Source organism: Myxocyprinus asiaticus, chromosome 48 (genome assembly GCF_019703515.2).
Source record: "Myxocyprinus asiaticus isolate MX2 ecotype Aquarium Trade chromosome 48, UBuf_Myxa_2, whole genome shotgun sequence".
Taxonomy (NCBI): Eukaryota; Metazoa; Chordata; class Actinopteri; order Cypriniformes; family Catostomidae; genus Myxocyprinus; species Myxocyprinus asiaticus.
In genome coordinates, this window is record NC_059391.1 from 5,963,649 (window position 1) to 5,976,992 (window position 13,344).

At 38.4% G+C, this 13,344-nt stretch overlaps 1 pseudogene; it reads left to right on the top strand.

Moving 5' to 3' along the window:
• The first annotated feature begins 882 nt into the window (after positions 1-882).
• LOC127437083 (PHD finger protein 13-like) lies at positions 883-1,934 on the top strand (annotated as a pseudogene).
• The last annotated feature ends 11,410 nt before the right edge of the window (positions 1,935-13,344 follow it).

Here is a 13,344-nt window from a genome sequence, read left to right on the forward strand (position 1 = left end):
TTAAAATGTAATAAAATAATATTTAAAAAGAGAGGGAAAGGCCAATGCGGAGCGGCAGTGGGAGAGAGAGAGGAGAGAGAGAGAGAGAAAGAAAATTAATTACTGACTCACCTGTTCTCCGATACGCCATAGCCTGGTCCTCGGCCATTCCTCCACCCTCTGGTGGACGACAGCCGCGCCTCCCCGAATGGATCGAAGACAGTCCTCCGGCCCCTGGCGGACAGAATGCCCCGCCATGTTTTCAGTGGATGGTAGGGGTCTCCCCCACCCCTGGCAGCAGTCCTCCCGCTCCAGGCGGTCAGCCAGGAGCCCCTCCCCGCTCGCGGTAGGTGGTCTCAGACCCTGCCATGTTTCAGCGGTTGATAGGTGTCTCCTCCACCTCTGGCAGTGGCCCTGACTGCTCCAGGTGGTCGGTTAGGAGTCCCTCCTCCCCTCACGGTCAGTGGCGTTCCTCCATTCTCAGGCGGCTGGGCTCCTCCGTCCCCTGGCAGATGCCCGTGGCTGCTCCATTGGGGTGGATGGTAGTGGCAAGGACTCTACTACGGCGCATCCCTACTCCTTCCCGGGTTTCGGCACCAGTGTAACAAGGTAAATGGAAAGGAGGAGGCAAGAACCGGCTTGATAATATTAATAAAGGTTTAATAATAAACTTAACCAAAAAGACACAAACATAAACAGGTGTTGGTCGCACTGCCATCTCCGGTCGGCTTTATCCCTCTCGGGCTTCATCAGCCTAATTAGGGGCCGGATGTGCGGAATCACGACCCGGCCCCGCCCTCCGCCCTGCCACACAGTGTTTTCCATCTCACCTGACACTGTCATCATCTGTTTCTCCATTCAGGACAAATATCTGCATCTCCACCATATGTTTCAGCAGCTGACATGGACAGCAGCTCGACAACTTGTGCATTTGACACGCAGGGCTACAGTTCAACATATAATCGGAAACGGACTGTGGAAGATTTCAATAAGTTCTACACTTTTGTGCTTGCATATGCTGGTTATATTCCTTATCCACAGGAGGAGGCACACTTGAGGAACAGTTATAGTCCACCCTACAGCAACGGCAGCACTGTGGACAGCGATGGATGGGAGAATCAGAGGCTGGGCTGCGGCCTCTCGTCTCTGGACGAGTCCCCACCCTAGAACTGTAAGAGCTTTGGTGGATTCAAGAGACCTTCAAGAGAGGACTCTGAGATGCAGAAGCGTCCCAAGTCAGCTGGTCTTCTTCTAGAGGGTGGAAAGAAAGCTGACAAGGTGAAAAAGAAGAAGAAGCTAAGGAAGAGTAAGGATGAAAAATTTGGATCCATTTCCCAGTTTATTCCTAGTGCTCAAGCGGAGATCGCCAACCTTGGATGTACCATCAAAGAGGAAACGGAAGATTACGTCAGCATTCCCGTGCCATCTACAAGGATGGGTACAGTGTGGCCTGTACATGCTGGCACATGTTCAACAACTGCTTCAGGCTCTCCGGGTCCTGTAATGTGCAAAGAGGAACCTGATTCCGGGCATCCATGCTGGGACAGTTCTAAAAGTTCTGGTTCAGAGTCTACATTGGAGGGTAGGGAGAAACCAGCACTACATGATTGAGAAGCCATGGTGTTGAAGGTAGAAGGTTTGCCTGGCAAAAGGACTGTGATCCGCCAGGGAAAACAAGTGGTGTTCCGAGATGAGGATGGATTGAGAGACGATGAGGACATCATGGTTGATTCAGATGACAACTCCTGGGACCTAGTGACATGTTTCCGCCATTCGCCAGGCGGGCGATGATTGAGTGCAACCAGTGTAACACCTGGATCCACCACTCGTGTGCCAAAATCCGCAAGTCCAACGTCCCAGAAACATACATATGCCAGTGGTGCAAAGACTCGAAGTTTGACATTCGATGCTCCAATCGCTCCCGAGTGGGGTCTAGAAAACACCTTCTCGACTGATGCCACTCCTCTCCATTTGCCCCCCCACATGTACAGAAACTTTTAAAGTAACTTGTTGCGTGAAAACAAGAGGCAATGACTACAGAAGAGGAAGGGCTGGGTGACCTATATGCATCATATTTTTCCATTCCTGTTAATACTTCTAGCCTTCCTAAATGTTTGCGTCAGACAATCAGTACTTGGATGATGCATTAAAGATGTGAAGAATTTCTGCCGTACAGACTGTCGACGACTGGAGTTTTACCGGTACATGCCTGAAGGTATTACGGTAGGTGGTGTTCTTGAAAGATAGGATTAGGGTATCAGAACAAAGGGGTAGCTAGAGAAGCCACTTTGTACCTGCAGCTTTCAAAAGTATGTCTATTTGTCAGAGTATGTATATTATGTGAAATAACCTTAAGATATCAGTGTTTGAGGTGTTTAGACTCAATTCTTTGTGGAACTTTTCTGAGACCCCCAAATGTGTATGATTTGTTTGCATGTTTTAATTTTTGACTAAAAATATTTTAAAATGCTGTAGATTTTTTTTTTCTGTCATCACATTGTTTATGTTTTTGAAAACATTAAAATAGGCTAAATTAATTTCCAAGTTAGCTGATTAGAAAATTGTTACATGTCCAGGTCACATTTCACCACAAAATCATAAGTAAAAAATATTTTGCTTGAAGAAAATGAAATCAATATTTAAGACTATTAAGACTTTTTTTTTAGTTTCTGTTATGGGGATTCTCATTACTGTAATGGTAATTTATATAAATCGCCATAAATAAAAGCCAATAAAACTAATTTTATCATGTATAAAAACTTTACAATTAAAATGTAATAATTTTCTAAAAAAATCCAGCAATTACTAATGAAAGGAACATTTTCTTTATGTTATATATAATTATTATTAGCAATATTTATATAGAATCTTTTATTTTTATTTTTATTTTTTATTTTTTATTTTTTTTGTGGGGGGTGTTAAAAATGACCAGGACTTTGTAAGATTCACCCTTACGAAAGAAGAAAATTTTTGCCTAAATAATTTATTGACCTCATGTGTCTCATTACATGACAACACTGTGACGTGAGATGCGTATATATTATGTTTCCAAAACATGTAGCTTGAATTAGAAGAATCTTTTATACGGTTGTAGTTGTTGTCAACAGCTCTGACCCTTCTAACCTGCATAATAATTTGATTAATACCTGTTTCATGTTAATGAGCATGCTCAGTGTGATTGCGTCCTATTTGCTGATCCAATCTCATCGAAAATGGGCAGAATTTTCAGTTTGTTTCCTTGAAGATAATACCACATTTGGATATTATGTACATTTATTATTATAATTTTATATATATATATATATATTGGGCAAATTGGTTGACGTCTTTAGATACACATTACAGAGAAGGTAAATTATTTGATACTTTTAGTATGTGGATAAGTGCAGATCCTTTGTGGTTGTGTTTGGTATGTTGACTTTACCCTTCACTGGAATACTGCATGCTTACCATGTAAACCCTTTACATATGAGGTATAGAAATTTCCTTAGATGTTTTTTTTATTTTTTATTTTTTTTTATAGATGTTCTAGTTGCGAGTTTAAGGCAAATAGTTTTAATAGTTTTTGAAATTACTTTCATGTCGTGGTAAGTTATTAAAATTGTGAAACTGGATTGATCGGGTTTCTTAAATTGGGAAAAAATGTAAGTATCTGTCTTCAACATAATTCAATTTTGGAATATTTATTTAAAAATAAAACAAGCTAGATTATCATTGTTTTGTGAGGAAAAAATGTCACTTGTACATTTAATTTTGCATGTTAATGCTTTTTGTTAACCATTTATCAAGGGTTTCATGGATAATGGTTTCTGTACATTTATGTTTTGTACTATCATAATGTGTTTCTGTAGTATGACATTATTTCAGGACTGTTTGTGTGCAGGAGAGAAGAGCTCACACTGTTATGCTAGGGGACAAAGGCAGTGTCCAATGACAAGAAAGAAAGAAATGTTTCTATGAAACTTCATGTTGTAAACTTGTAAATAAAGAGATATTGAGGATTTTAGGGACAAAAAAATTAAATGTGAACATTTAACCCTTTCATGCGTACTTCACACATATGTGACGGTTAATAACTGGACCCCGCAGAGCAGCGTGACACATATGTGTTTCTGCAACAGCCAGTTATGTTACAAGCTGCCAGATTCAAATTGGCTTTCGCGCCGCCACAGGCTACGCTGGTCAAGTGTCTGTAATTTATATTCTCTCAAACAGTTACTCATACAGTCATTTAAACCACAGAATAAGTTCATTTTATATACATACATCCAACTCTTCACCAAAGTACCACGGCAAAAATTTTACAGCTCTTATACGCACAGTCAATACATCAAATGCGTTCTTCCTCCAATGCGTGCTGCCATTTGTTGACATTAGTAGCGGTTGTCATTCGTCAAACAAACAGCTACTCAAAGAGTCTTTTCAAGCACATAATGTTTTATGTAACAAACAGCCTTATTGTCACCAAAGTACCACGATAACAGTTCGCAGCTTGTATATGCACAGACATATATAAAACGCAATCTTCCCATGCATGCAGCCACATCTACTTATTAGGTGTAGATGCGGTTTTCATTCACACAAACAGCAACTCTTTTCAGGCATATAATACATTTGTTTTCTGTAACAGACAGCCAAACTATCACAAAAACACCACAATAACAGTTTAAAACTCATACTCACAGTGAGCACATGCTGAGCATGATTATCGGATGCACGCAGTCACGTCTGTTTACATTAGCGCTTGTCTCACACACACACACACACACAATGCCTGAGATGTGAAGCAGTGCATAGGCAAACCGGACTGCTGATATTATTTGTTTATTTGTTTTTTAATAGCTATATATACAAAAAATAAAATAAAACAAATACAGTACAGCAGACATAACCCATTTGTTCACATGTTTACTATATTATATACAGTATTCTTATTTTTAAATGATAAGAAATCAAAAATAAAAAAATAAAAAAATAAAATACTTGTCTACACTCTGCCCCCCTCTACCGACTGTGCAGTGTCACATGCAAAAATAACTCACTCCAGGGGGCAAGGGAGTTTAGAACCTACTCATGGAAAGGTTAATGTATTCCAAACTTTAGCATAGATAGTGTTTTGTTTTGTTTTGATAGCCAGCTAGTATTCAGTCAGAATATTTTCCTTTTCTATAATAAACACACTTATAAAGTTATTAAAAAAAATAAAACTGTTTAAAGAACCATTCAAATAATATATATATATATATATATATATATATATATATATATATTATTTTCCACTTATAAAAAAAAATGTGTTTATTATAGAAAATCAATAATTTCGCAACTGTAGATTAAAGTTATATCAAACATCTCAAACACATACTATTACAGTTAATATCACATTTAGCTTGGTCGATTTTTAGTGGAGTGAATGAACTCTGATGATGTTTTTCTGTATGTCATTAACTTGTGACTCAAGTGTTTCGAATTAGTTCAAAAGAGAAAATCACTCCGAATAGAGATTTTACAGTAATTTAGTAATTCTAACAGAATAACCCTGGTAAAATAAAGGTATACACTATATATTTATATAAAAACATTAGTTCAGATTTGTTCACTTATTGCTTCAGTAACCATTTTTGTAAATCACACTTTTACACAAGTAGGTGGCAACAAATTAGGTATTTTATGTGTTTTTGGGTTATTACACCATTGATAAAGCACAGAGAGTTCATGACCGAAACAAGTCTAATTATACTTTATTAATTCAAATCAATGTGTCTACTAAGAGACATTATCAGTGTGTAATTATCATAAGCGTTTTCCCTGCAAATGACAACAAAGCATATCAGTTTGTGAACTGCTGTGCATGACCATCAAGGAATATACAAAAAAGACGACATAGCCTAAAAGTAATTACAGGATTTAATTACGTCCTGATGTCATTAGTCACTTTTACTCATAATTAATCCAGCCACTTTCTTTCCTTGTTAAACGAGATTACCGAACTAAATGAGCGACATGCTTCCTCTCTTTCAATCCGCCATAATAAGACGCCGATACGTGCTCGTTCATAAATTGAATGAGGAAATGGGGCGTATTCATTCAGTAGTCAGTCTTTGCAGGTTGGAAATGCTACCAAAGCGCCTTGGGCTTCAAACAAGTGCAGTGTTGCAGCTGCAGCTGCAGCTGTTTAAAACACTTACATGCTGCACAGATTTTTAGGGGGGCTGAGATGATTTTTAGGAGGGCTTCAAGGGTCTAGTAACGCCTATGCTTCTATGTTACATTCTGGACAAGAAAAATTACAAGTTAATATTGTGTGGTGTACAACAGTACAAGCATGTATCAATTCATAAAAGGGAATGATAGCAAATTTGAAAAATTGTTTGGATTATTATTATATTGTGTGTTCCCTGAGATTCAATACTATGACCTTGCCAGCACCATGCTCTACTAAATAACCTGAAGAAGTTTAAAAGTGTACACATTTAGCAATGTTAAAGGAATTTTCCGGGTTCAATACAAGTTAAGCTCAGTAGACAGTATTTGTGGCATAATGGTGATTACAATATAAAATTATTTTAGTTTATTAAAAAAAAAAAGCACAAATCGCTATTAGTTTAAGTCACTTATAAGAGAAGTGAACAGGGCCAATCCATAAATGTTAAAATACACACTTTAGAAGTTTCAAAAGTATAGCCACAAGATGTAAACAGTACACATACTAACATGATTTTAGTGTGATAAAATTATTTACTAACCTTATCTGCAGTGGTGGTTGATGGAATGTTCAGAGGAGACAAATATATAAATTAGTATCGAAAGATCAAATCAATAAAAGATTGCAGTGGATCTAAATATCATGTATTATGATAGTTTTTTTTCTTCTTCTGGTAATTATGCTCCTGTACACAGATGATTTCCTCTCTCTGATCTTAAAATAGTCTTGATAACGACAGATGTGCTATACTCTTTTTGCTCATCAACTCAGCACTTTCCAAAAACAAACTCAACACTTGTAAATACAACAAACGATCGGAACAAATGACGCAGCGCCAGCTACAGACTATGATCAGTGCAAACATCTAGAAATGAGTTTTTATATATGTATAAAAAACAACAACAACTTATCTTACACTCATTACAGGGACAAGTACATTACACTAGTATGTAAATGCATTGTTGTGTTCCAAAATGTGTCAAAATGAAATTTAGAGTGCAATGCAAGTACAGTTGTGTTCTTAGTGCTGTCACAAGAGGCATAGCGAACAAAACACAAGAGGCATAGTCTTCTTTTACAGTCAGTTTTGTCTTTCAGTTCAACTATCAGCAAAGTGGAGCAACAGTTTGAAGAACAAAAATTGCTGAGGAACTTAGTTAAAGTTAGTTAAAAGGCTGACATGTTTATAGCTAGCTACCTGAGCAAGAATGTATATGAAAATGCAGATTTGATTTCATATGTTGTTGTGTTCCAGAATATATTATATATTTGATATAATTGATAATATATTATATAATATATTTCTGCTGCCTTGTGCTTCACAGAAACCTGGCTGAGTGAAGCCATTCTGGACAGCGCGTTACATCTGCCGGGCTTTCTGCTGTTCAGAGCAGATCGCATTGCGGAGTTAACGGGGAAAACGAGAGGTAGTGGAACATGCTTTTACACCAATGAAAGTTGGTGTACAGATGTAACAATACTAAAGAAGATATGCTGTCCTAATTTGGAAGCGCCCTTTATCAACTGTAAGCCTTTCTACTCGCCGCAGGAGTTTTCGTCGTTTATTCTGGTGAGAGTTTATATTCCTCCACACGTGTGCGTGAATGCAGCATTGCAACAGCTAGCTGATCAGATAACAGACACTGAACAACAATACTCGAACTCACTTTTTATTATTATCGGCGATTTTAAGGAAGCAAACCTCACCCATTAACTGCCAAAATACGGACAGCACATTACATGCCACACCAAAGACAGAAATACACTGGATCATTGTTACACAACAATAAAGGATGTATATCGCTCCGTCCCTAGAGCAGCTTTGCAACTCTCTGATCACTGTCTGGTTCACCTTCTTCCAACCTACAGGCAGAAACTAAAATCAGCTAAGCCTGTAGTAAAGACTGTAAAGAGATGGACCAATGAAGCAGAGCTGGAACTGCAAGCCTGCTTTGACTGCACTGATTGGAGTGTTTTTGAGGCTGCAGACACCAACCTGAATGAGCTCACAGATACTGTGACATCATATATCAGTTTCTGTGATGAAATAAGCATTCCAACTAGGATTATTAACATATTTATTTATTTAACATACAACAATGACAAACCATGGTTTACAGCAAAACTCAGGCAGCTTCGTCAGGCCAAAGAAGATGCTTACAGAAGTGAGGATAAAATCTTGTACAATCAGGCCAAGAACACACTGAATAAGGAAATCAGAATGGCTAAAAGAAGCTATTCTGATATGCTGAAAAACAAGTTTTCAGCTAATGACCCTGCATCAGTGTGGAGAGGCCTGAAAGACTTTACTAATTTCAAGACACAATCCCCCAATATTGTAGGGAACCAACAACTGGCTGACGACTTGAATGTGTTTTACTTTAGATTTGAAAGGCCCAGTCTCACACCCCACACCCGCTCTGACCTTCACTTTACACAAAAATCAACACCTCCTGCAACCCCCCTCCTCCCCCCTCCTGCTACTCAATCTGCACTTAAGATCTGTGAAGAGGAGGTGTGCTTCCGGAAACAAAAACAAGGAAAGCACAGAGCCAAGACAGAGTTTCACCCACTTGTCTAAAATCCTGTGTTGGCCCCCATCTTCACACAGATCTTCAACAGATCACTGGAGCAGTGTGAAGTTCCCTGCTGCTTCAAACACTCCACCATCATTCCTATCCCAAAGAAACCTAAAATCACAGGACTTAATGACATCGCCAGACCCATCGCTCTGATATCTGTGGTCATGAAGTCATTTGAGAGACAGGTGTTGGCCCACCTGACGGACATCACTGGACCCTTTGCAGCCTTGCTTATCGAGCAAACAGGTCTGTGGATGATGCAGTCAACATGGGACTGCATCATATCTGGACAGACCAGGGACATATGCAAGGATCCTTTTTGTGGACTTCAGTCCGGCTTTCAACACCATCATCCCAGCTATTCTCCAGACTAAATTACACTAACTCCCTGTTCCCACGTCTATCTGTCAGTGGATCACCAGCTTTCTGATGGAGAGACACTTCCAGCACATGTACGATCAGCACTGGTGCCCCCCAGGGATGTGTGCTCTCCCCACTACTCTTCTCCCTGTACACAAATGATTGCACCACCAAGGACCCCTCTGTCAAGCTCCTGAAGTTTGCAGATGACACTACTTTCATTGGCCTCATCCAAGATGACGATAAGTCTGTATACAGAAGGGAGGTTGAACGGCTGGCTCACTGGTGCACCCCAACATTGACCCCGCTCACCATTCTAAACAGCACTGTGGCAGCAGTGGAGTCCTTCAGGTTCCTGTGCACTACCATCTCACAGGACCTGAAGTGGGAGATCCACATTCACTCCATTGTGAAAAAGGCCCAGCAGAGGTTGTACTTTCTTCGCCAGCTGAGGAAGTTCAACCTGCCACAGGTGCTGCTGATACAATTCCATTCAGCAGTCATTGAGTCTGTCCTCTGCACTTCAATAACTGTCTGGTTTGGTTCAGCTATGAAATCGGACATCAGAAGACTACAAAGGACAGTTCGGGCTGCTGAGTGGATTATTGGTTGCCCCTGCCCTCCCTTCAAGAATTGTACACTTCCAGAGTGAGGAAAAGGGCTTGAAAAATCACTCTGGACCTCACTCACCCAACCCACTACCTTTTTGAACAGTTGCCTTCTGGCAGGCGCTACAGAGCACTGAGCACCAGAACCGCCAGGCACAGAAACAGTTTTTTCCCTCAGGCTATCCATCACATGAACAGTTAAAACTGCCCCATTGAGGGCACAAACCAAATAAACTCTGTAAATAGCATCCTCTGTATCTTTGATTTACAATTGCCCTGTGTATGTGCAATACACAGCTTAGTCTATTTATATTTATCCAGCATACCCTACCTCTTCTGCCATTCATTCCCTTGCATTTGTATCTTATTGTGTATTTCTATATATACTTATATTTTCTATTCACTTTTTATTTTTATTCTATTTTTTTTTATTATTATCTCTGTCTTCTTGTATTGTTTGTGCACTGGAAGCTTCTGTCACCAAGACAAATTCCTTGTATGTGTAAGCATACCTGGCAATAAAGCTCATTCTGATTCTGATTCTTATATCAGAATGCAATTCAGAATGCAATGCAAGTAGAGTTGCATTCTTAGCACTGCCACAAGGGGTGCTAAAGTAAACATTAGGCTAAACTGTCTTCTTTTATGGTCAGTTTTGTCTTTCAATTAAACTATTTTCAAGGTGGAGCAACAGTTTGAAGAGAATTTTGCTAAGCAACTTAGTTCAGTTAAACGGCCGACATATTTATAGCTAGCTACTTGAATAAGTATGGTAATACAAACACAAGTCTGATTTCATGCATTGTTGTGTTCAAAATGTATCAGATTGGATGCAGCCACTGTCAAGTTGGAACAACAGTTTGAGGAAAGAGAGAGATATGATCAAACAAAGATATATTAGCAAACACTATTTGGACCTATAGCAGACATTCCTGTGAAGCAAAGGTGATGTCTTACCCACAAGACTGTGCTAAGTACTTGCTAAGTCATTTCCTCGCCTTTCAGATCTACAGACCATTTCCCCAGTTTCACCCTTCTATCTGATATGTATATCTGCATCTCATTAGCATACATCTGTATAATAGTCCCATCTCACCCCTTTCTGCACACACAGACACCAGGGCAATTGTAAATCAAAGATACAGAAGACGCATTTTACAGAGTTTATTTGGTTTGCGCCCGTCAGCCTATAAACAGTAAATGGCACGGCTGCTCGCTGCGCCTGCTGATTAATTTCACAGTAGTTGTGACGCGGGGGAGTTGGGGACGTACTGGCAACCTTGATTAGACACAACATGTGCAGATGTTCCTCAATGCTTCAAAGGGAGATGCTCACTGAGAACTGTTATTGTGTGAAGCTGGAATGGTGGATGGGGATTTGAGAGTTGGGTGTTGTTGTTGACCAAGTAAGTTGAATTCCTGATGCAGTAAGGACAACAAAAAGATCTTTGTTTCTTTTGTTCCTGATATTTTATTTAACTGTCTCTAATTTCATTGTTCAGAGGACAGTTGAAGTTCCTTTATATGTAATACAAGAACCATAGAGTAGCACACGCAGTGTCCACATTTACTGTCTCTATAACTTTTTTCACTCTCTCTCTCTCTCTCTCTCTCTCTCTCTCACACACACACTTGTTTTTGAAGCGATTTGAATTATGGGGACACTAGAAATGTCCTCATAAATCACATTTATTGCATAATATCCTTGTAATTACCAGTCTGTAACCTAAAAAAAATGTCCTCGTTGTGATAATTATATATATATATATATATATATATATATATATATATATATATATATATATATATATATATATTTTCCCCTCTTTTTAAAAAAATATATATATTATTTGTTTTTGTGTGTCTATAATCATGTGGGACCACTGGAGTGTTCTTGTGGGTGGGGTTGGGGATTGGTAATAGAGGGGGTTAAGTATTGATTCTGTTTGTATATGTTTTGCTTTTATCTGTTTAATATATGAATCAATACAATTTTTTATCACACACACACACACACACACACACACACACACACACACACACACACACAACATGTCCTCGTAAACCACCCAAACCCACCCACACACACACCTACACACACACAGTGGACTTCTTAAAGTCTGGTGTTGTCACACTTGAGGAGGCGTGTCATTGGCGGCTGGCCCTCCAGCACCTGTTCTTCTCACACACAGGTCTGAGATCAGCAGGTTGTGAAATGAAGCTTCTGGCCAACATACTCTGCTTGGTGAACACAGCAGTCCAACAAGTATGAGAAAGTAACTGAGATACCACACAGCCTGTTTCTCTGCACATGTGTAAAGCATTATAAGATCATATAAAAAATAAATAAATAAATAAATAAATAAAAAATTTAAGGTGGAGCAATTTTATCGATTTCTTGTAAAAACTGAACAAGAGAGAATATTTTTAATGCACTTTATTAAAAAAAAAAAAATATTGCAAGGTACTGGACTGGTTGAAGTACTGTGCGTTCTATGAAACATGAGCTTAGAAATGTGTACAATGTCCATATTGTGTTTAATGTTTAATCTTTCAAATTTCTTTATTTCTTTATATATCTGTCTGGTAGCTCCTGGAAATGTTTGCAAATATAATATAATATAATATAATATAATATAATATAATATAATATAATATAATATAATATAATATAATATAATATTTCGTTTGGCGCGCTTCTCCGTAAATCTTTAGTAAGATGCGGATCAACCGCACGACATTACCAATCCTACTATGACCAAGGCGTAGCTCATAAATAGTAATAAGGTTGCGCTTACGTCACTTGGTCGCATTCTAATTGCGAAAGCTTGATTTTGGTAAATGTCCAGCAATTTGTTCTCCCTTTCCTTTGGTAAGTATCCAACATAAAAGCCAAATTGTCGAATCTAAACCATGTTTCAATATTTGTAGAATTGTATTTGTTGAGTTTATTGAATCGGTTGAATTTTTACAAAATTGTGATCTACAATTGTATATTTTACCAAACTTGAATATTATTGAAGATTATGACTTGGAAGTGTTTTCATAAGCCTTTAACTAATTTATTTATTTTTATTCCGTTTTTTTCGTGAAGTATTACATGGTTTGAAAGCCCTATATACAGTATATTTATACACCTCAATATGAATGCCCCTGCTTTGAAGGCTACGTACAAATAAATGCAAAAATTAATAAATGCAATAAATTATTACAGAAATAAATGAATAAATGAGTAAACTAATAGGATAAAAATGAATCAGTCAATTTAGGACAAAATTGTGTGAAAATTAAAATACATTGCCCAAGTAGATCATTTATTTATTTATCATGTATAAGTCCTTTATTTCTTAATTTATTTTCAATAATTTCAATTTTTCCACTTACTCTCAAAATTATTTTGTCCTTATTTTCACTAAGAGAAACGGTTTTCTTAATATTCGTTTGAACACGCTGACGTTGTTGTTAATCGTCCAATGGAGAACGCCTATTCATGAATATTAATAAGGAAGCCTTCTCCGTAGTAGCGCTGGATGAACTCGCACACGGCCACTGACTCCACAGACAGCCGTGCAGGTCCTCGCAATGCCAGTAGGATCTTAAGCCGCCCGGT